The 25,125-nt window shown below is 34.2% G+C and overlaps 1 protein-coding gene across 10 annotated transcripts in view; it reads left to right on the forward strand.

The window, feature by feature from the left end:
* Positions 1 to 25,125, forward strand: part of FoxP (forkhead box transcription factor P) — a 301,004-nt gene that overhangs the window by 20,090 nt on the left and 255,789 nt on the right. The gene's annotated exons all lie outside the window — the stretch shown is intronic.

Consider the following 25,125-nt stretch of genomic DNA (forward strand, 5'->3'; position numbering starts at 1 on the left):
GTGCTTTCTGTATCAATTGGATATTACATTATAGAGATATTAATATGTAACGTATACTGTAACTGAACCGCAAGAAGGTAGTGTGCGACGGTCATTCGTGGATATAAATCTTACTGTGTCGCATAGAATTCGCGCTCAATAATCGATAAATAAAGCATTCATTCGAGAAGGTAGGCATAAACGTGCCAAACGATGATTCAGATTTACTGTACGTTCCCTCCTCATTCTTAGTGACATTAGTATATTTTGCCTCGCGGTAACTTCCGCAACCGTGACGTTACTAAGAATTGGTACGTAGTGATTTCTCGTTGGAAACATTAATTTTCGCGCCACTTAATTCGCATCAATCTATATATATACCTGTATGTAGACTAAAGCATTTTTTATTTTCTCTTTTTCATAGACAATGAATTCGTTATCGTGCTTTGCAAAGTTATACAAAGTTAAATTAGTTTGCATGCACACATAGCGAAGATAACACATATTTGGGAATAAAATGAAAATTCGAGTTTTTTTATAAAAAGTATGTATTTTTAGTAAGTAAATATTTTATGTAGGCTAAAAATTAAGAAATATGTTTAAATACATTAAACGAGATTATTTCACAAAAACGTGAAATTACATGTATGTGCGTATTACTAATGTTATTTTTGAATATTCAAATATACTTGACGCGCGATTGCGTGGGTTTGTCTCATAAACTGAAGAAATGAAACGTAGCAGCTCTCATAAAATTTGAATCATATCTGAAAGTTTTCCAAAGAATGCTTTGACATTTACGTTCTTTATTGCAATATTAGATAAACACGTTTCACATGAAATTAGCACGGGAAGTTAATAATATAAAGAAGCGATGTAAATAGCTTTCTCTCGATATAATTTGTAGCCTTTCGTCGTACGGTGCAACTCAATTTGATTCGAATCTGATTACTGGCGCGAAATATATCGAGCACAGCAATGACAACAGGACTCTATTTTCAACGACAGTTATTCTTAGAATGGCGTAAATTTAATTGCGACAGGCGTAGCGACGCACAGCGACAAACATGTATCGCGCTTGAAATATGGCTTGGAAATGTAGTGCAACGGCGATTATTTAATTCAGTTAATTATTCCCCATTGGACGAGAAGCTTTCAAAGAATTGTCACTGAATTTTAACGTACGTATATGGGTTTAATTATCGGAAGAGAAAATATCCACTGATAACTTTATTGAAAAAAGGAGGTTGTTTATCGCAATGATCGTCATGTCAGATATATAGTTACAACTCATTATATTATATACTGTTATATAGCATGTCCTTGGCACGATATCTCAGAAATACGTAGATGTTTTCTTTAATTTAAAATCGATTTTTTTTGACAAGAATGATGACGCTCCTTTTCAGCTTAAAAGTACAAAATAATCTAATAAGGTTATGTAAAACTAAGACGAATTTTCAAATGAATCGTTTAAAACAGATGCAATGTTTGAAATTGCTTTAGGAATTTTGATGATGTATTGATTGTCTGGGAGCATTTTGAGAATACATTTGTCGGAATTCGACGAAAACATATGTTATATTGGCAAAGATAATACAATTTCAAAATCTAGGTGACGTGAAAAATTTATTACGTTGCAACTATTAAAGGATAAAGAGACGAATTCTATCAATTGCAAAATTACGGATGTGTTTATCTTTAAGTTGATGAATTTATTATATATTATAAATAATTATATCATAAGCTATTTGCGCGCGCGTACAATAAATACGTATTTTATCTAATAGAAACCAAAATACAAAAATTCACCCAACTTAAAAAAAAAGCGTGGATTCTGTATACACGCGGATACTTTTATCATTCCTTCGCATAGGTTTGTCTTTCTCCCAGAAAATGGTAGACTTAGCGAAGTTAATATTTTTCAAGGAATAATGAATTCAGACTGTCTGGGTTGCACGTTCTGGCTCTAAATCTTTTTCGTAAATAGATTATGGCGCGAGATAATGAAAAATTTGCTAGGGCGTAAGTTATTACGTTCTTCTCTTGAAACTTTCTTCTTTCATCACAATCATTCTTGATGCTGTTTATAATTTGTGTATGGTATTTAAAAAATGTAATCCGTCGCATTATGTCCTGCTTTCGAAATTAGTTACTTACGCAGTATTGTATTCTTACGGCACGTGTCGAACGTAATCCTAATATTTGTGGCGGATAAATCTTACGTAAGTGATCGATATTGCCCGAAAAAATGGAAAATAAAAAAAAATGCTTTTCTCGCTTATGAGAAATCACGCAATGTGCATTCAGCAATGCTATTATCACGAAAGGTATGTGCATTGAGATAAGATAATTTATACGGAGCATCACGTGATTAGAATAATCGCAGACTCGTCTGCTATCAGGAACTGGCGGCAAGAAAATTGAAATATGAATCATCTAGTACACAACGCGCCGCGTGCTCCAAATACCGTCTTACTGTCTCATACGATCGCAAAAGATGCACTTACGTTCTTTTATGACTTCGCGTAATGCCGCGTTTTGATCTCTGCGAGATTCCGACATGTCAGTAGTCGTACTTCTATGAGTGTATATAGCACACACGTTCCTAAAATTTTACTTGAAATTTGAGTTAAAAACCACGAGATGAAATATTACGATTGAATGTAGACAGATGAAACAATTAATCGCAGTTCAGGAATGAACAATGTGTCTAGTCATTTACGCGAAAAATTAGCTACCTTTGAAATTCGATAGATGGATTCCGGAAATTTGCGCTCGTCTACGTTTAGCTGCAATGGCTAATTTATATCGGGGAATTTTTCCAGGGTAGTTGTGGTATACCCGTGAGTACGTCGCGAACGGCACGCTGAACTCGACACGACAACTACGAGAGGCAGTCGGCGCGGTGGCTCATTCCCGTTGATAAATTCGCGTTTGCGTGTGTCTGAATGCACCATTGATGAGAGGTAGAAGTGGTCAACGTCGGCCAAGAACCTGGTTCTATACTGCGGACAGCATTCGCGCGCGCTGACATTAGTATTAATAGTTATGAATCTAGAATAGAACGTGCCACAGGCTGTGTGTTATGCAGATACGCGGGGTACATCCGCGCGCATTTTACAGCCAAGGAAGATATGAATGCAAATACGAAGGTACGATATTAGAAAATCGTTCAGAAAAGAGTTCTCGAGTCTCGGTCTCGAGGGTCACGATCGGTTGAATCGGTTGAATCGTGCGTTAGCGCGACTCGCACGAGAAGGGAAGGTCACGACGACGCGCACCACACCGATAAACTCGATGAAAAAGAGCTTCCCGGAAAATCGCACACGTCCCAAAGTCTCTACGCAACCCGCTGAGAATGTCATTAGGGTTAACGATCTCGGCGTGTCGGCGTGAAACGGGACGGAGCGTGTGAAAGCGCAAAACAGAGAGACGCGATAACGACCGAGCGAATTTGCGCGAGCGTGTTTTTCGCATTCGCGACCAGATAAACGCTTCTTACTGTGCGAATAATCGACCTTTTCAGACGGCCGCTCGCCGGACGTGAGATTAACAGTGATTTTATATACTCTGTATTTTATTCTTTTTACTCTCACTGAGAGTTACGAATTATTATCTTACATTCATTTCGCGTATTTATTCGAAATTTATGTCATATTTGCAGTTTTGATATAATAGAGAGAATATGATGATACAATTAAGTTTTGAGACTAAAAACATTGTTTTACAGATAATGGCAAATGCTGGTAAGTTTGAATTGATTATAACGTTTAAACGTTATTTCTAAAATGTAAAAAAGTGATATCTATTTCTCTCATTATTATTATTAAACGTTTCTCTCTATTACATTTCTATCTATTTCTCCAAATGTCTTTAAATACATTTCACTTATTTATTTACTACATTATTGAGACAAGTTCTTTCATATTTCTGTGAAAATGTAACAATTGAGGCAGATATCTCTCAATGCGAGAAGAAGTCTTAGCTTTCTGAAATGATCTATGTAAGGTATGGATAATTTTGTTAATGTCAGATATATCTTAATTTTGGGCCTCATGCCTATTAAGCAGAATTTATGTGCGGTTAATTTTAAGTATGATCTATGATATGAGTCCTATAAATCGCGAGAATTAACCTACTTAAGAATAAATGTGTAAATTCCTCCCCCCCCCTTCCCCTTTACAAATTAATTATATGCAGTCTTAATATGATATTTAAAGAATTTTGTTGCCTATTTTAGAGCAATTGCAGCGTATTTTGGTTTAAAATGTGAGGGGTTCTTTAGCTGATCATTCGAATGTTCGTCTTTTGGTGTCAGGTGCCCTGTCTGCTTTTAGGTGTATTTATAGTATAGTCTTCTTAGAGCGTGTGCTTGAGAGTTAGAGGAAACTGGATAGGCTTCTTCCACCGACTAGCTTAAATTTTGTTTTCATTCTCCAAACTTCTTCTTTCTTCTCCTGTATCACTGAAGTGCATGTGCGTGGCTGTAACAAAAGGAATACGTGTTCTGCAATCCATAATATATTTACACCTGAATGATAATTTGGGATAAAAGAGACATTTTGCTAAAAGATATAATTTCGATGCTTACATGTTTTCACAATAAAACCCTAGATAAATATCGGTACGAAAACAATAACAAAATTGTCTACAAATAGAAAGCTCTATATATTAAACATTTTGCATGTCAATCTTGATATACGTTTGTTCCAATATCGCACTTCCGAGAAGTGAAGTGACACCAGTCAAATTTTTCGAATTTCGTATTACGCGAATAACCGGATTGTGTTTTAAATATATCGATCTTCAATCAGGGAAAGTGATACAAGTTAAATTTACAGAAATTTACTTAGAAAATAGAAAAGGAAAAGAGTTAAAATACCGCCACTATTGAATAAGAGTGGCAGATTTTCACTCTTTTTTTTTAAATGAGATTTTACTCTTTTAGAGTAAGATTTCACTTCAAAAAAAATTAGAGAGTAAGTAATTAATTTCAAAATATACAATTTTCCTTCTTCTCTGAACAATTTTATACTTTTGACTTGTGTCATCTTTCTTATGCGTGGAGGTGCAATATGTTTCGAGCGTCTCGTATTCATGGAACATATATACGCAAATACGTAATGACGAATACACGTCGTTAACGTTGTTGTCTTTGACGACACATCGTTACGTGAAAGTAATAATAAAGAGCGCCAAATAATGACGGCTGGGATTTTGTACAGGATCGGCGAACCGCAAACATGTGAAGTGGTGTCGCGAGATGGGCTGAATGTATGTGCGATCGGGGGATGATCGGAGAATAACGCGGCCAATTGTAATTATTTTTCCCCAATGACTGGCGTCGATCTCCTTGTGATTGAGCCGCGGATGAATCAATGTTGAGTGTCGTTCCCTCATCAGCTCCGCTTCGCGTAAAACGAGACAAAGTCGAATCTTATCGGACCGTATTAGAACGAGAGATCCTTTAGCATGCACGAATTCAATATTGGATTTACAGTCGGAAGCCATCATGCGAATCGGCCCATTGTTTTGTATTGTCAAAGATACAATGTCGCTTAACAAGATATTTGTGAGAAAAATAAAAATATTTCCATGATATATTAAATGTAATATAAATGTAGGAATATTTATTAATATATTTGGTTATTATCTAAATTATCGTAAAAAAAACGTTTTTTAATATAAACCTTTAGCAAAAAATGAAGATTATTATAATAATTGTAACATATAAATTCGTGTTCAAATAATTATGTTTTTAAATTAATTCAAAATAATTTTGTTTTTAAATTAGCATTTCTAAGAAAATATCAATGGTATTTTATTATCAGCGCAATGAATACGAATGCAACGCTTCCAAATAGTTCGCTAATTTTATATTACGCATAATTATGAAATATTTCCACCGCGATTCTCCTTATTTTGATAATTCGATTATCAATTATTCTCCGATGCGATAGGCAGCATTTCGCTCTCCAAATTGCTGTAAATTCCGCACGGTGTTAATTGTTTTCGCGATTGCCGTGTTTTCTCATAAAATGGCACGAAAGAATGCGTTATGCAAATGATTGAAAACGCGTGCGATAAAATTGAACAAACGTTCGATGAGTTTTGCCACGCGTAAGAATGCTGTAAAAAATAATGAATAAAAATTAATGTTTATTTATAGTTATTTAAATATTATATTTATTATATATATATATATATATATTTTTTATTTATATATCTAGAAAAACTTAATGAGTCATAAATGCTGAGAACATATGACACCGTTCGTCACTCTATTAAATAGCAGAGAGAAATGCTTCAAAAAAGAAAAGCTTGTTGTTCAGTTATTCACATGTCATATTACGCACGACAACAACGCATCATTTTAAGATCGCGAAACTCGTTCATCCCATCTCGTTCGCTTATCTCGCAATAATTATGTACGGAATAATTAAAACGGCGGCACAGAGGTTCTCCGTTCAAGCTTTATCGTTATAACCAACCAATGAATAATTAAGACCAGTGCAAGCGCGGCGCTGCAATTTATATTCGCAACGTATTGCGTCCGATAATATCATTGTTTCACGGCGGCAAACGTTATACGCAACCGCGACGAGTGAATGCGCGTTTTATTGTTTTCTAGAGCGAGTGAGTTACGATGACGCCGGCAACAGGGTGTCAGACATTGTAAGGAGCTATCCAATTCGAATTTATTACCGATTGCTTCGCTACTCAGCGGATTATCTCGCAACAAGATGTAAACCTGTGAGAAATCGATTGACCAAATTTATTGGGCGTTCGTGCGTGGGACTGTAGAAAACAGTAACGAGATATATTGGACTGTCGCATTTGCGAAAGGGAAAGAAATATTGGAAATTATTCCCAAGCTTCCTTACCTGCTATCCCTCGTTGGAACGAGCCGAGAGGACGAGTCGGCGGGCGCCACGAACAGGCGAACAGATACAGTAAAGAGTTCCTCGACCTTACGGTTCGATCCTAGAGAAGTTGCTCTTCCTGCTTTCATATTATGGAGTTAGGAGATTCCAGTTCTGAGAGAAAGTGAATATATTTCACGGAATATAGAAATATGTTCGTAAGATTTTTGCATATTACATTTTTTTTCTATTTCTGGACTAAAAAAATGAGTAATAATTTTTTAAATTTCCTTCTTAATTTTTAAGAAATAATTAGAACAAAGCATTAAGAATAATATTGCTATATTAAGTTATTACTAGTAAAACAAAAAGACACGATGTATATGTCATAATAATGTTAAATCTTTATCGTTTATTTGAGACACGATAAAGATTTAAATGTCTTTTATTTTTTCTAATATTGTGATATAAGCAGGATAATTAATTCAACATAAAAAACTGCTCGATAGAACAAAATAGTTATTTGAAATCTATTGTAAAATATTGATGACCGCGACAAACGAAGATGCACGCACAGTTCAATTATCAACTTAATATAATCCTTCATAAAAAAATTATCGTTTGCGATTGCTGTTTTGATATCAAGAACAGAATTCTCTTTAAATTGAGATATATAAAAAATAAATACGAAAAAATATTGCGAAACTGTGTCTTCTAAATATATATTTATCGTTTTTTCTCTTATTCAGAGAATGTAATCGTTAAATAATTGAAACTTGTCCAAATAACACAATTACTTCGTAAGGGCATTATTATATAATCATCGCCGTCTGTGATTGTCTATGTGTAAGCATCTGCGAACCACTGACTACCGCGACTAACCGTCACAGGTGTTAAATATAATATTAAACTCAGTCACCGGGGGGTAGACGCGCTTTAGAAATCTCGCCAGACATTGTCGCGCTCTCATTTGGGATATGATATTTAACGAAGCTGTGTCAGAATATGCGACGGCGTGTTACGGAAATATTACATGTAATATTTGATCACTCATTACTGTCTCTACGAATCAGGTATTTTTATTACTCGGGATAATCTGATATGGTTTGATACTTCCGGACGTGAAATATTGAGAGGCTACATCGCATTCTCATCGACTGCAAGAGACATTTTAATAAACACGCAACGTTATATGCGTCTCGCAGTTTTATTTTGTACGTTGTATGAAGCCAGTCTTTCACGAATAAATGCATAAATTTATCCCTCTATGCTTATGTACTTTTAAGATTGTTCTTTAACAGTTCTAATATATTTTTAAAGTAACCTTTTAAAGTAAAACCTACATTTCTACAGTAAATGTAAAAAGTATTCGTAGGGTAGATATTTTTAAAAAAAACCTTATTTTTATAAAGTAAACATTAATAAGCAATTTATAAAGGATAAAACAGATTATATATTTCTTAAAATTCTTTTACCTAAAAATATGCGTAGTAATTAATACTATCATAATAATAAGAAAAATGAACACCCAAAACGTATTCATTGTTAATGAATGTTCATATTTACAAATATGACTTTTTAAATAAAAGTCTTCCTTGTACGAATATCTTTTGCATTTACTATATGTATATATAATATAAAAAAGATTACTTAGATATTATTTTATACAACTTTTAAATTTATATTAAAATTTTTAACACATTTTGTATAATCAACACTTGTATTGCATAACGTGTTGCATTATTTGGAAAATGAGAATAGTAGCACCTTTAACAAAGCCATTCACAAATGAAGGCAGTTGACAAGGGTTGAACGAAATATGATTAGTATATCGTTATAGAGGCATCATCTCAGATCCTTAAATTAAGTTTATTGAGCAATTTTCACGGTATGTTACGTACTGTCGCCACGACCCTCATAAAAAGTGAGGGTGGCCGGTTATGTTGAGTGCGGACTTCTTCGTAATACATTATTACGTAAAAATTTCGGAGTTAATTAAAAAAAAGCACTTCGACGACATTTAGGACGTTGTAGGCGAACGTAATGCAAAACGTAATAAAACGCTCAGCGCGGAGAACGCGGTAAACAAAGGGAATAAGTGGCTTGTGCTCTCGTGCTCGTTTTCCAGACTTTTACGAGTTTAAAACTTCTTTCTTTTCTTCCATACCGATATTTCGTAAACAATTAGGCCGACGAACTCAATTTCCCAATGCGATGGAGGAAATTATGGAAAATGAAATATCAATTAAATGCAAATTAACTGTGTAAGTGTTTGTAATAGTAGAAGATATATATTCTCTTTGAATTATTTCATTAATTGTTTATACAAAATTTTAATTTATTATTTTAATTTACTGTATAATTCTAAATTTTATGTTTATTTTGTTAATATTTTGTTTGAACAATCATTTATATTTAAGTATAATATCGATGAAATATATAATGTATACAATTGTGTTATTCCTTTTATCTTTCTCTCTCTCTCTCTCTCTTTTGTTTGGAACGCAACAGATCCAGAAATTATGAGCAAAATATTTCTTTTTCTATTGAATGGGACGAAGACGAAGTGGTTCTCAGCGATCATTTCCGGCGAGTGATCGCGCTTTCGTAATTAGCCGCCCGAGAAGTAAGCGTCGCTTCTTAATTCCGCATCGATTGGCAGAGTTTACCCTCCTCTCAGCCCCGAAACCGGCCGTTGGCCTTCCATCGAGGGAAATTTTTTCAGCGAGCTGTTCAGAAATGCGGAAAATCGTGAAAAATGCTTTAAATTCGAGGCGATTTGATTGATCGTGTTAATAAGAAAGTTTCCTTCCTTTCTTCGTCATCCAGCTCTTATCTCGGCGCTCGTGGAAAAGTGCGGGGTACTTTAATCGATCGGTTACCATTGATTACGCATGATTAATGAACCTCTTGAAATATGGAAAATATAAACCCCCGATACTAACAAAACTCCCGTGCTTTACGGCATGATACACGGAGAAAGTAATTAATAGCGTGGAAGCTGTTTTTACCGAGGCGACCATTGTTCGCGGTTTTTTGCTATCTTCATGTACTGAAAATATGAGTATTTCTTATTTTCTGGGATGTTTGGCTAAACGAAGTATACCTTTTCTGTTTGTTTCAGGTAAGAGCAACTGTTACTCGATGTTACCATCCACGTTGCGATAAACATTCGTCCTTCGCGATCCGACTCCAGGTACAATACCTTATTATTGAAACGATATTTCAGTTTTCATTACAAACATTTATTTGCCATACTTACTCGTATATGCTTACGTATTGCGGCGCGTCTTATGCTCTCATTTAGAATTGCATTTCTGCTAAAGAACTGAAACCAGAATCGAGAGACACTTGATATATGGTTTAACAAATACATCATGAGATCTTTAATAGATGGATCTTAAAACTCAAATAGATATCCGTTACATCATATTTACAATCACAATTCAATTGAAATATTCAGATAAAATTTGCGTCTTGAGACACAGCTTGAATTTCGTTCTTTGTGATTTGCGTAGTTTTTGAAAAAAAAAAAACAATTGTATAGAAAATAATCACTTACATAAAAGTCTAATTTGAAGTCTAATAAATTTTAAGGCAGTATAAATTTATTTTGTTTATATACGCGAAGAAAAATTTTATTTTTTAAATGATAATTTTAATAATTTTAAAATTGAATATTTAAAAAAAATAAAATAATTAATTACCTATCCATTCAAATTGTACAAACATTTGGTTTAAAAGGCTTATTCCACGAACGCTAGATAACAGCAGCGAAATTTAAATTTATTCATATTTAATACATCAATATATATACAAATTGTGATTAAATACATTCAAATTGTGATTAAAGAAAGAAATAATTTGCAAGTAATGATTAAATAATATACATTTATTTATTAATATACCTACATTAATATACATATATATCAATCAAATTTTTATTTAAATTCAAGTAAGTATTTTCATTTCCGTAAACGTTTGCTGAAATTAGTTTTAATTTTAAACGACGTTAATCATTTCACAAAATAACATATAAAATAAAATACAAAATACGCTCGTTTATTGAAATGCAATAGAATATATTCAATGCAAATTTTATTTTATAACGTATTGAGAAATGTTTAAGATCCCAACTATTCTATTAGCGTATGGCCTTGATATTTGTGTGATACAAGGTCGCCGTGCGCCGTGTTGTCATTCACGCGGTGAGATTCAAGCGAGCTGGTAGTGGCACACAATACCCCTCGAAACGTGGTCGCGACTAGTATCATAAGATACAAAACACGATTATGTTCTACAAGCATTTAGCGTGCGCGATTAATCAATTCCCACGATTAACGACTATAAACATATTGTCTATTTATCGGAACAAGTATTTTACATAATTTATCCAGTATCGAATAGAAAGATGAGAATTACATACTGCTTTATTGCAGATATTTATATGTAAGCAATATAATTTTTTTTTTAACATCCAATATTTCGTATCACGTTCTGAATTTTTCGTTAATCTAATTTGCTCGTCACTTTTGGATCGAGTACGCGAAACAATATACAGATTTCCAAATTCAAATAATGGAAAACGATACATCGAGTATTTATATTTTATTGAATTTACATGTTTGAGTTATATTTGCTACTTTATTGCATCATATTAGAATAGTAACGTCATTTTCAAATTTTTAGGTCATGTACTAACAAAACCGTCTGGTAAAAATAAATAAATAAATAAATAAATAAAAACTTAATCTCAAAATGTTGAGTGAAATCATTTCAATCCAATGTTCAGTTAAAAATTTAATTTGTTAATATAACAAAAAATACTTTTACTTGTCTAAATATTTAATAACTATTATTACTTAAAATAAAGCTAACTGTTTGACAATAATAGCTAAATATTTAGAAAAGTAAAATTATATTTAGTTATATATTAATCGAACATTTGATTAAAATTAGTTTACTCAACATTTGATAACTATTATTAGACTCTTTTTTTCAATCTAAATAAAATTTATGCGAAACGGACCGATTTTGAGTTGCGTAAAAAGTTAATGCATTTAATTAATAATTAATAGTAATAGTTCGAATTATATCATTACATTTTGATGTTTATCAATTGCGTAATTGAATTCAATATTTATTATTCGTGATTTAAATTTTCTGTTGTTCGAAATTTGTTAATTTACGAGATTTGATCATATCGTGCGAATTATATACAGAGCTTTATATTTTTCCACGTTATTTTCACGATCGCGTTTCGATGGAATTCCGCCGCAATGTATATAATAGCAAAATTCTCGTCGCGTTCGATTAACGTTGGGAGTATAGTGCAAAGTACTATGCAATTATCTTATTCTCGTGATTAGTACGCGCGATTGTAATTAACCGTGTTTTCGCGAGTGCAAATGCAATGAACGGATCCGAAAGAGGATGTCTGGAAAACATCAGGCGACGGCGAAACACCTATGCAATGAGCGAATAATACTTTTTATTTCATTTAGAATTTGCAATTATTTGTAATTATTTTGTACGCGGGCAATATTTATTTTTTTTAATATTAATTATATTCGTCATGATCATTTTTAAACACATTTTTGTTTTATTATATATATTATAATTTTATTATTATATATATTTTCTTATACACATATTTGTTTAATGTAGTTTTCATTTAATCATTACTTCACTATTGTATATTAGAATAATATATTTTTTTTTTATTAAAGTATAAATCTGTAGGAAAGTTATAGTCATATAATATATGTGTATAATATACATATTATATAAATATTTATACATATAATATATTAAAAATGTAAAAATACTGATAAATAATGAAGTAAAGTCATGTTGTTATTATTAATAATTAGACTTTACTTGAAGTAAAAATATTTAATATCATGAGTTTAAATAAGTAGTATCTCATTTGTATAATATTACGAAGTTTTGCAATATTTAAACATTATTTTAACGATAATGTGGGATTTCACGTTGGAGATTAATTGCTCTGCTTTTCACAATTATCCAACCGAGTACACTCGGTTGATCTTTAATCAAAATGTGGCTATTAAACCGTCTGTGTCTTAAGATATAAAACTTTATTCTGGGTACCTCACGTGATTAGCTTTTTAATACGAGATTTATATAACGACTATAAATACGAATCTTAGTCTTTCCTTTTAAATATAAATTTGAACATATATTTCTGATTGATTTTAATTAATGGCACTTAAATGACACACATTTCTTTTATCAATTTAGAACTGAGCGATTTATCGTTTTATTTGATATCAAATTTCCTATATTTACGCCGATATGGAAAATCTTGGTCTTAAGAAATCAAGTCCAGCAAGTGGCGGAGATTGTCGATTAATAATCCATTAAATCAGCAATTTGTGTTTGTGCTAAGTAAAAGAAGTTTCGAAAGTTCGGTCTCGCGCATTAATTATTGCCGTGATAAGTTGCCAATTCTGTTCTCCCGCCGTTATTTTGCTTCAGCGTTGCCAGATAGATAAGGATTGAGAATATAAATTAAAAATTCATCACGAATTTACAATCTCCTCCTATCGTCACTTTTGTTTATGGACACGTCATATATTTGTATTTGAATTTTATTCAGTATTAAGTTAATTATGCACGATGCTAGAGATAGACTGATTGCAATAAATTAGAAATTACTAAACATAAATGTTTAGACGGATGAATTAATTATTATATGAAAGTTTGTATAATGTGTTATTATATTTCATATATAATTGTTTTATAACATATTATTATTATATTACAACAATGTGAATATTTCGGATAAGGATCATAGTATATCAAGTCGTTGCGAGTTTACTTTGGAATTTATTCGAGAAAGCCAACAAGAGTATAACGATTATTCGTTCTTGTGGACGAACGAATTCAGAACCAATAAGTCTGTGATCGCCTTATAAAACGCTGGTTCTTCGTGTACGAGCGTCTATATAATAGTTGTCCGTAATTGGCAACACAGATCTGCCCCGTTAAATTACAGACAATGCATACCTTATAATGTTGTGCGATAGCATTATACCCCGCAGTTTCCTTCCCGCGCGCGCGCGCTATTTTGCTGCCCGTTTTCCGTTACCCGTAACAAGTCCACCAGCCTACGTAACGTCGGCATTGTCCAGAAATTTATCTCGGAGCGATCTGAGTTTGAAGGTTTTTCTTTATTCTTTGTTATATTGTTTCGTTACCTTCAGCGATATCGTTCGTTAGAGCATCGATCCTCGAGAGTTCGTTTCTATAGTTTTTTCCTTGATTTTTTCCTCGAATGTCTTACATAGCTTTTTTATGAGTACAAAATATTACAATCGTAAATGTTGTAATGAAAACAAGCCCATTAAAATCGTATCAGACACGAGTTGTGAGATATTAACATTTCATGTGAGAATGTTTATCACAGCATAACGGCATTGAATTATGTTAGATTCACGATATGATGATTAGCGGTGATTCATAATTCGAGTAAGGTATCTTCTGTAAAAATTTATTTAAAGGCGTATTGAATTTCTCTATACTTAAAAAAAGTCTCTTTATTTTTGAAAATAAGTATTTGAGATTGTAATAATATCACCGTCGATGAGGTACCTCATATATTATCGCATAAGAATGAACCAATTGCGAATCTACAGAAGCTAGAAGTTTATAGCATTGATATCATAAAGAAAGCAACAAATGAGTCATTCCGCAGCAAATACGGGTCCCTTGAATCGCATCAATTCCCAATCGTACCTTCAGAACACACTCTCGGCCGCCTTCAACTGAAGTCGATCTAAAATTTAGGTTCACGCCGCGCGCGGACGTTGGGGGTTGGGTCCGTTGAGGGTGGACCCTTTTACCGGGGGCAAACACAAAATGCATTATTTATTGCCCGTAGCGGCTGGCAATTCATCGAATTCCCGCTAAAAGCAAAAGAGTTGAGGTCGAGGGTTGGCACTCGTGCAACGCGAGGTGCGTTTATCGGAAACGGCCGCGAGGGTGGGGCTAAGTGGCACCTTTTTTCTTTTCCACCCCTTTGCACATACTCACGCGTGTGCACGCATTCTCTCACGCGACGGAAAACTTTCCATCTCTTCTTGTATCGATACCTTCGTGCGCGCATATACATGCTTTTTTCCACCCTCTGCATCTTGTACCTCTAGAAAATTATTCATTCGCAATATGCAATATGTATTATTTTTTCGCGGAAAGTTTTTAAAAAACAATCACGTATAGACGAGCTTATAAAAGAAAAATAGAAAATGAGAGAATTTTTCAATTCTCTTCTGATAAACTGATATTTTCACATTGTTTCTATATTGTTATTCAAATTGTATGTATCTTTTTCTGTGTTTAAACTTAATTTCGTTTTTTTTTTTGAAAAATGATAAAATTGTTTCTCTTTTGTCGGTCTTTAAAAAAAATATTTAAGTCAATCGCACTTTATTAATTATTTTTTTGTGATATCGGTTGTCTATGCTATCAACAATTTATAACAGAATGCATGTATTAAAAATATAAAATGATTTCTTTTAAATTTTGTAAAATTGTGTATGCTATACACTAAGAATAAATATAATGCATTTAGTGTTCTAAAATTAAGTTACGAAAAAGCTTTCTATCCTTCTACCTTGAATGAGGCCAATACTCATGTGGGTACAATCCCACGCTTTCGCGTCCTGCTTTCTTTTCCGGAAAACGAATCACCCGTAAGTTTTCGCGGCACTAATTGCCAAGGCAACGAACGAAATTCATCGGTACCGTTAAAGGGTGCCGCGAGGGGATGCACAAAGTGAATCGAATAAACGCCCCGATCCGGATTGCCGGTCCTTCTCTTTTCTCTTTCTGTCTCGTTTCTCCTTCCACCTTCCCTCGCTCCTTCGTCTCGTGATTTATGTTAATGTTTTTGTCTCGGAGGCGAGATACACACCAAAAGGCGATTCGATTCGCACGGGCGCGGCACCTCCGCCTCTCCCTGTAGTTCTCGCTATGGCGCGGATTAACTTAACTGCTTTAAGACGGCAATAAAGGTCGTCGACGCGATTTAACCGGTTCCCTTTTACTGCGGCACCGATGCCCTGGCGCTCGGAACGTTAAACCAATGTCTAGGCTGCATATTGACGGTAATGGGAAAAGTTCGGGCTTTCGGTATCTGACTTTGCGCGGGGGTGCGTCGATCAATCAATCGGACTACGCGAACCCCGCTGAACCTCCCGCATAATAACCCTTTCTTTCTTGTTCTGACTTTTTCCTTCCGTTCGTCCAACGATTTCTCATCGCTGTTTTAAAGTTTTTCATTACACAATCGCGGCAGAACTGTGTACAGATGATTTGAACATCTCGATAGTGTGAGGAGAGCTTAATCAAAAATGTTGCTTGTATGCAACATGATAAAATGTAATGATTTTTTATTAATATAGTTTCGTTTGTTGTATAATTTTATTTAAATAAGTGTGCAATTAATTTTATGCGTTAATAAATACAATGAAAAATGAAAATGTAACTTAGTTTTTTTTTATTATATTAGAATTATTATAGAAATTATTGGAATAATTAATTAGTAGGTACAGAAATTAATGTAAAAATTATTAGAGAATATGATCAAATTTTCGCTTGATAAATTCTTTAAATTAGCGGATGATGTTACAAAATATATGAAAAATGTTAATGTTTGTCAAGAAAAATGTTAACCTTGTTGCGCTATATTTCCTCTGCTACGAGAGGTTTAACCAGTCGGAAGTCTTTCGACCGGCAGGTATGCGGGGGTGTTTTCGGAGTCTCGGCGAGTTTTCGAGGTCCGGATTACCTTATCTACGGAGTCTCACTCGCTCGCGCCAATTTCGAAACGAAATCCATGGCGATCCATATACCGAGGCGTTTACGTGGCGATTTAGCTCGGTGAGGACGATCCTTTCGCGGGCCGCAGCTAAGTCCGAAGGGTAGTTATTATGCGATATACGGACTATCGGGGCGCGCATCCACCACCCTCCTTTACGCTTTCTGTGAGAGTGATTCGATGGCTGCTATATCGACCTGTCACGCATTGTAATTCGCGGCGTTTACGAGAATCACAAATTGTCAACTGTTGTCGATAGTACAAAAGATCTCTTCTTAAAGGCTTTTAAATAGAGTGGATTCATTTGATCTTTTTTAGCAAAAGTCGTAGAGAATCTATCACTTATTGAACAGATTTTTATCGTAGGTATACGTCGAATATATTTAATTGCATTTATTTAATATACTAACTTTATATGAATATATTTGTGAATTAAGAATATTATGTGAGTCGTAAGTTCACTTATTGTTAAATTTAGATTAAAGAGGACAAATGGAAGATGATCGATTGTTTGTTTCTTTATTTCGCGAATCAGAGTTTCGAAATCGAAAATTCCAAGTTATTTTAAATTTATAAGTTCTTAGGCAAGTTTATAGGGCATTAAATTGTTTTTCGTATTTTGTTATGTTATCTTTTTTAATACCTTCATTTTTGGAATATTTACAATAACTCATTTACTAATTATATATATGTATTACTACGTTTTCCTTAATTCTTTAATTAAATCTACATTACACAAACTGCTAAAAAAATATTTAAAATATAGCTCTTTTATATTAAAAAGAAATATTTTTTTCGAAATTTAATTTTGACATCCGTTTACATCTTATCTTACATTTGTAATTAATCGTAGTTACGGATTTCGTTAATAATAACTAAACAGATATTTATATAATAGCAAAAAATTTAGAGCAACATACGATATCAATATGCCTTTCTTTATTAGATAATTATTTCAATAGGTGTTCCTGTAGTATTTTAAAGAAAAGAAATGCGGAAGACACGAATAATCCAATCGTTCTAAGGGTAATTATACCGTACATTGATTTATTTAGTGACATACATTGTCATTCATTTCTTTTCTCTGAAATACTAGACACGCCTTGCTATATAGAAGGTTTTTTTTTATATACATAACTTTATAAACACTTTTTAAAGATGTTAAAATATATATATGTAAAAATCACTCAATAATTTTTCTATACTTGTAAAAATGACAAAAATTAAACTGAGATGTGAACGATCCATCGTATGTAGTAAAAGACCGGAAAATCATTCCGTGTCTTAAGGGTTAATCATACAAGGCTGTAGAACGCATTGTTAAACAAAACGAGTAATAAGAGCATGAAAACGTAACAATATCATAAGATATATGCTTTTTCAAAGAAGTCGCGACTCTTGGCAAGTGTTACGATACGTAATATATTACAACGGTGGTTTAGAAACGAAATTAGCACGTGGTGAGCGACAGTGAGTTCCCACGTGTATCATCACGTAATTCTTTTCCAAGGATAACGACCCGTACTTTCCTTGGCGGCGAGCGAGAAGTGACGGAAAAGGGGATTCCCCTGTACCTGATGCAATTAACTCGCTATTAACGGAGCAGACGTTGAGCAGGAGGCCCGCCGTTACGAAAGTATAGCCCGCTGTACGTGATTAAAGCGGGAATTCGTTACGGGCACATCGGCGTGGCCGCGTCGATAAGATTAATTGATAAATGGCTGAATCGATCGGCGCCGTTGTAGTTTCGTTACGGCGGCTCGGCGGCGGTGCCGATCGGCTAGCAAGATAAATATCTCGTCGCGATGCGGTAACTATGTAATCGGGTTAATTTGGGTACACACGTAATTTCGCGCGGAGTGAGATATGTGAGAGATTACCATTGCTGCGTATATGTCGGTCATTAGCCATTAACATCTTGTCTTCTATGATAACCTTGCGAAAGACTGGGCCGAAAAGGTCGAAAGAAAACGATCTCCTCTTTTTTGGCTCTTCCATGATACTCTTCTCCTCTCTCATTTTTAATCTCTTGCGATTTTCTTTGATCCTTTTTTGTTGACATAAAAATATCGAGATGATTGTTATATAACCATTAACGAGTATTTTTAAATAAACAACTCCAATTTATTATATTATTTTTTATTTACATTCAATTGACGTTTATGTGCAATTATCAAAACTTTTATCATTTTTATAATGGATAATGGATTGCCAAGCAACTTAATGCTCCGATTAAGGTCACACTTTGAATTATTTAAACTCTGCCGCAGTTTAGACGTTAACAGCTTGACATTAATTAACTTTGTGCTTTCATAATTTCGCTTCCACCTTATTCTTATACTTTCAGTAGCGATGTTTTACTTTTAATCAATATCAGCTGCTGCGATATGACTATGAGATATATTCATCTACATAACGTAGATTACAAGTAACATTAGTAAGTACTTTTTTCATTTGCTTTAAATATTGAATAATTGCACCGTACGATTTGCGTAACGGATGCATATCGTACATAGTTAAACAATTTGTGTTAAATTTAACGTGTTCTGAACGATGCACTTAAGTTTTTGTGTTAATTTAACACAAGATGAATATGTTAGAAAGTAACACGAATATTATGTAAAAAATTAACATAAAAAGTATGACATAGTTTATTCTTTTATCTTAGAATTTATGTTTTGAAACATATTATTTTTACGTTACTTGTTTACTTATTCATAAATTTTTTTATTTTGACAATAAGAAATGTTGAATATCAATTTAACACGAAATATTTAAATAACATAATTACATTATATTAACACTCGAATATGTTTAATATAAAATTTTAACAAGATGAAGAGAGGAGAGGAGCGAAAGGAGGAGAGGAGAGGAACGTTTCTAATACAAATATATGTACAAAATGGCTTTATTATACATATGTTACTATAATATGTGTTCGTATAAATACAGCATCGAATAAAGTACAAAATTTTGATAACAAGATTTCTCGCGTACATTTCACAGCATACAGCGAACTCACACGCTGATAAAAGATTTATGCACTTTTCTGGAAAAAAATCCGAGCGAACACTTTTACGGACGATGCATTTCTATACAGATTGTCATCAATTCGTGGGGAAGCGATGCAACGTTTCCGCGAAACATCAAGGAAAACGTGCGTTAACATGAGATCAAGTAAATAAACCATGTAGACAGAAGCATCAAACGACTTCTCGCCGCTATGGATGAGACATCCCGCCGATGGTGGGGCAAAAAGTGACGGCGAGGGCAAGGCAAGGCAAATGTGTATAGTCTGTGTGCGTAGGTTCATCACGATTCATGTGTTCGAACAGCCATGCTATTCCGATGACGCTGCCGTTTGGTGAACGAGATGAAGAATTATAAGATGATATTCAGGTTGATCCCGCCGGCCGCGAGGAGAGAATTACCGTTTCGAAATTATAATAGTATAGTGGGTGACAGGTTGGTACCACACCCGGATGATGCAATTTGTCCGATTACTACTTCTTGCGTTCAAGTAAAAGGAATGTTAGAAAGTATCTATATAGTGTATGTATTCAGCTGTGTGAAACATACACGATAATGTTGTGTGTAGTCTGCATTCATTCGTCTAGATTTGTGTTTAGCATTTAGTTGCTTTGACAACTAATTAACATTTACCATAAATATATAAAAGATATCTATATATATAACGGTTGGGGATATTCGGTGTACCTTAGTTTAATTTTTCTTAACGTTGAATCGTTATTTAGTCGATAATGCAATTTATCGTATTGCAAAAATCACTTGGAGAAGCACCTTGTCGGATGATCGCGTCAGTTTCGATTAAAGATTGTGTCGCAGTCGATTGGATGAATCATAATAATTACGACAGATCAATCCGCACTCTCTGAGTATTGTTTGAAGAATTGCGAGAGCTGAAGACGCTGAGGAGGCGTCATCCGCGCGAGTCTATCACTGCTAAGCAGACAGTAAGAAGTTGCGGCGCGAGGTGTAAAGAGGGAAGGGCAGGGCATTCATACGGCACTGTCACACTCAGCGAACGCAGAAAACGTGAGTGAGTGAGACCGACGAAGGCAGCGGACCATGGCGATTCGTGGGAGGAGGTTAAAGTCCGCTTTACAGCGAATTCTGCGCCTCATCAGCATCGTCGATCGACCGTTTTCCGTTTGCAATCAAACAAACGGCCGGAAGCTAAATGAGAACGTTGTATGCAATTGCGATCGCTGCGTGTAAATTTTAATCATTGTTAGCAACAAGTTTTAGTTTAAGTCTCAGTTTTTTATGAATATAATATACATATATATATATTAGATATTTGTATAAAGATATCGGAAGAATGCCTTGCCTGACACTTAATTTTTTTGGGATTATCGCACAAAGTTAATATTGATTAATTTGGCATAAAATCATTTTAATGTATTAAATATTATATATATTAATTTTATCGTTTCTAGATGATATGTGACACTAATAAACAATGAATATTACGAGGAATAAAATATGCAAAATAATATTCTTATTCTGTACAATGGAAATGATTAACAAAATGAAAAAATAAATAATATATTATATTTGCGAGAGAGATAAAAATAATAATTACAATTTAAAAAAATTAATATTGTCGAACTAAACAGAGCGCGAATCGTAAAAATTAAAATAATTGTTTGAAACAGAAAAGTTACGCTCCACTTAATGACGATCATTTTAACGATCTTGGGACGTTGGATAATTAATTTTATTAGACCGTTTCATATTATATATCGCTCATTTTGCTTCGATAATAAATGATAGATCGTCTTACGTATTTCTAATTACAATCACTGTCCATGAAGATCTCAACCGGTCAATTATTATTCTACGATTTTCACTTTTCCGAATACGACTTTAAAAAGAAGCTTTATTTATCGAGATATAAAAAGATTTTCTGATTGTCTTCCCTTACTTTTCTTGATCGAAAACACCGAGTTATATTTTGCTGATATCAAGGATTTATCTGCAATCTGTACACACAACAGCGATCCCAAATCTTATCAATAGAAATCACGCAAACGTATTACGTAAACGGTATAGCCGTAAACAATTAGAACATAGACAATTTGCGTATGCTAAACGATTCTTTCGTCGTGCGGTGCTTTAATGAATATTTGTCGCATAATTTCTACCGATGTTGCCATCTCAAATGCCGGCGAGCGCGATGGATGCCTCTCTTATACCGATGACGTTCTATTAATATCATTGATATCTCTCACATTAGGCTCATAGATGTAAACAACGTGTTTCATATGTTGTCAACTTGATAATAATGTAGGCGCACGCATCGGCACGCGCCGCGCCGCTTCAAGTGACTTCAGCCTTCAAGTTACAAGCGCTCATTGAGTTCGAAGGAAATTATTTTCATCACGCAAACTTAACCATCGCTAGTCGAACGTGAGAAGCATTTTCTAAGACTAAAATGCATATTTTATTGGCCAGACAGTGTAGATCGACTTAGGTAACAAACAAATATTTTAGATAATTCAGATCAGTTATTGAATCGTGTCATATCTTGTATTGATTATTGGGTTATTATTATTATTTACCGATTTATTTATAATATTACACAGGAAAATATTATAATAATCGAATATTAAATCGGATAATTGAGCAAAATTGTATTACATAAATCGGTATTGCTTGAAACATGTATTAAATGAACCATATTTTTTTTATTTTTAAACTATATAAAAGTAAACAAACAAAAAATATGTATAGTTTATGTATATGTTAAACATGTTACTTAGTAACCATATGTGCGCGTTTAATTGGTAACAAACAAGTTTATAATTCAAACCTAAGTTTAAGATTAGAATAACAAATGTATTTTTTATTTTGAAAATAGATATTTTTCTCATATTTTTATTAAATGATGGTTCATCAGATGATATTTTATTTATTTCCAGTTTTAATTTTTATTAATTATATCGCGATAATTGTTACAGTAAACAATTCAATGCTTTCTACTTTGTAGTGAGCGTGAAAATGAGCGGCTATAACGAAATCTTCAATTTCTCAAACTCAGTAGTCTACTCTTAAATTCAAATTTTTTTTTATTTTGTGTAAAATTAAGGAATGAATCATGTGTTTATATGAGCAATAGTACATAGAAAGAACGACTCTGATAAAGTATCTAAGAATTCAGCTAAACAAAGATTTAAAAATAATTTTGTTGCATCAAAATAATTACGTGAAAATCTCAAGCATGACGAACAAAACAGCTGTAAACAATTTTTTACAATCTTACAATCAACTTGAACGTCTTACATAATTATTTGGGTAGTCTAACAAAATTATTTTTAGATCTGTATTTAGCTAAGTTTTTAGGTACTTTAGCAAAACCGTTCTTTCCATATGTATTTATTTGCTTTGTTAACGTGCGTATGAAAGTTTGTGTCAAAAAGAAGTCGCACGATAGAACTTGTATGTCTCGCGTGGTCTGTAACCACTGCGAGGTCGACGTACGTAACTACTTGTTAATTGCTATAACTATTGTAAAGGACTGCACTGTGACTTTATCTACTTGTCGTTCAGTAATTATAAACTTTGCAATAACGCATCTTGACATCGTTTGCACTCGTGACATACACACACACATACATACGCGTCGTATATATATTTTATTTCAATTAGGACGTTGCTTCATTAATATTGCTGTTTCAATCGTATTACGATATCACTTGATTTGATTAAAAACACGCATGGAAATAAATATTTCAATTGCAAAAACTTAAAATCGATACACAAAACGTAAGTTGAAGAATATTCGAGAAAGCATTCGACTTGGCTTCTTAAACAGATAACTTTTAATGAGTCAGCTTTCTGGATAAAAGTCGTTAATAAAACAAGCAACATGTATTGTTCGTAATTACTTTTATGTGTTTCACGGTTCTTTATTATTATATTTAAATGTTTTGCAGGTCACCGTTACATTTTCATAGATATAGTAGTAAATATACAAAGCAATGTATAATTCATATACACGGTATCCATATAAAAATGTAACGGCGACATATCTAAATAATAAAAAGTTGTGAAACGTATAAATAATTACATTCGCTCAATTTCATTATATATATTATTAATGAGTAATTCCAAGTACATAGCAAAGAAAATTATTCTTAGAGAGTTAGAATAACAACTAACAAGTTTGGCATAAAAAAATAAACGAATGTGCAGTTGTTTTATTTGCGAAGTTAACTACGTCTAACCTTGTCTATGTAGGTCATATCTATTGGCTGATATATACATTCTGTATATATTCCGATATTCGCGAAATAAACAACAAATGCTGAACGGTCGGAATTGATAAATCAGTTTTTATGTTACATTATCATCACTTGGAAGTTTCAAGAATAAAACTTATATCATCATGTTATATTTTCAGTAGAGAGATTAAAATACTCTTTGCAACTTTGTGCGTCACAAGATAGAAAATGATGACTACTTTAGAATCTGACATAGAATTGTAGATAATGCCGCTCTTCAGCGGTAAAGAATCTATAATGGAAGACATCAGAATATAAATTTCATTAGTCACTCCTTTTCAATCGGTTTGAAACCAAATATTATCGCTGGATGGAATTTAAGCCTCAACACATTGCGATAAAAGGTACTAGACATCATGTCGTTATTGTACAGTCCTAGAACTTTGTCTCTGAAGACACGTACTTCAGAAGATTATCTAATTAGTGATTCAAACGGAGATTGCGCAACTTGTCATTAAGTTACACTCATTTTTCGATATACCGATAATTTTATTAGCACAGCAGTGTAGAACGGGCTTTATTCGGCATCGCGAGTACTCGCATCGCGACAGAGAGAGAGAGAAAGAGAGAGAGAGAGGGGGGGGGAGGCAGACAAAGAGAAAGAGAGAGGAGCAAGACCGTCAATGACACTGACGAAGAAGGAGAATGATAGGGTGAGGAGAGGGAACAGTGCGGTGCCAGGCCGCAAGAGGGGAGGGAGCCGCGGACCAGCGCGCGGCTCGGGAGGGGACGGAAAACGCGTAAACAGAGAGTCAACATGTAAACAGGCCACTCGCGAGACAAACAACGTGGGGGCCGCGGGCTGTTCGCCGCCGAACGAGGCAGGCAGGCAGGCAGGCAGGCAGGCAGGCAGGAGGCAGGAGTCAGGCAGCCAGGCAGGCAGACAGGCAAGCAGGCTCGTGTACGTTCGCTTCATCGCTGCGCGCTCCGTTTTTCGTGCGCGCCCGCTCCGACGCGACCAGTCGGAGTACAAACGCATCGCGTCTCTCCGCGTGTTCGACTTATCAAATCGCGCGCGCCGCGCTCCGCGAGCGGGGAGCCGCCTCAGCCGCCGGACGATACGATTGTACCTGCGCCGGGTAGCGGTCCTTCGTACGGCTGCGGCCTCTGCCTCTGCCTCTGCGTCGGC

The sequence above is a fragment of the Trachymyrmex cornetzi genome, unplaced genomic scaffold (assembly GCF_001594075.2).
Source record: "Trachymyrmex cornetzi isolate Tcor2-1 unplaced genomic scaffold, Tcor1.1 scaffold4, whole genome shotgun sequence".
In the NCBI taxonomy this organism is placed as follows: domain Eukaryota; kingdom Metazoa; phylum Arthropoda; class Insecta; order Hymenoptera; family Formicidae; genus Trachymyrmex; species Trachymyrmex cornetzi.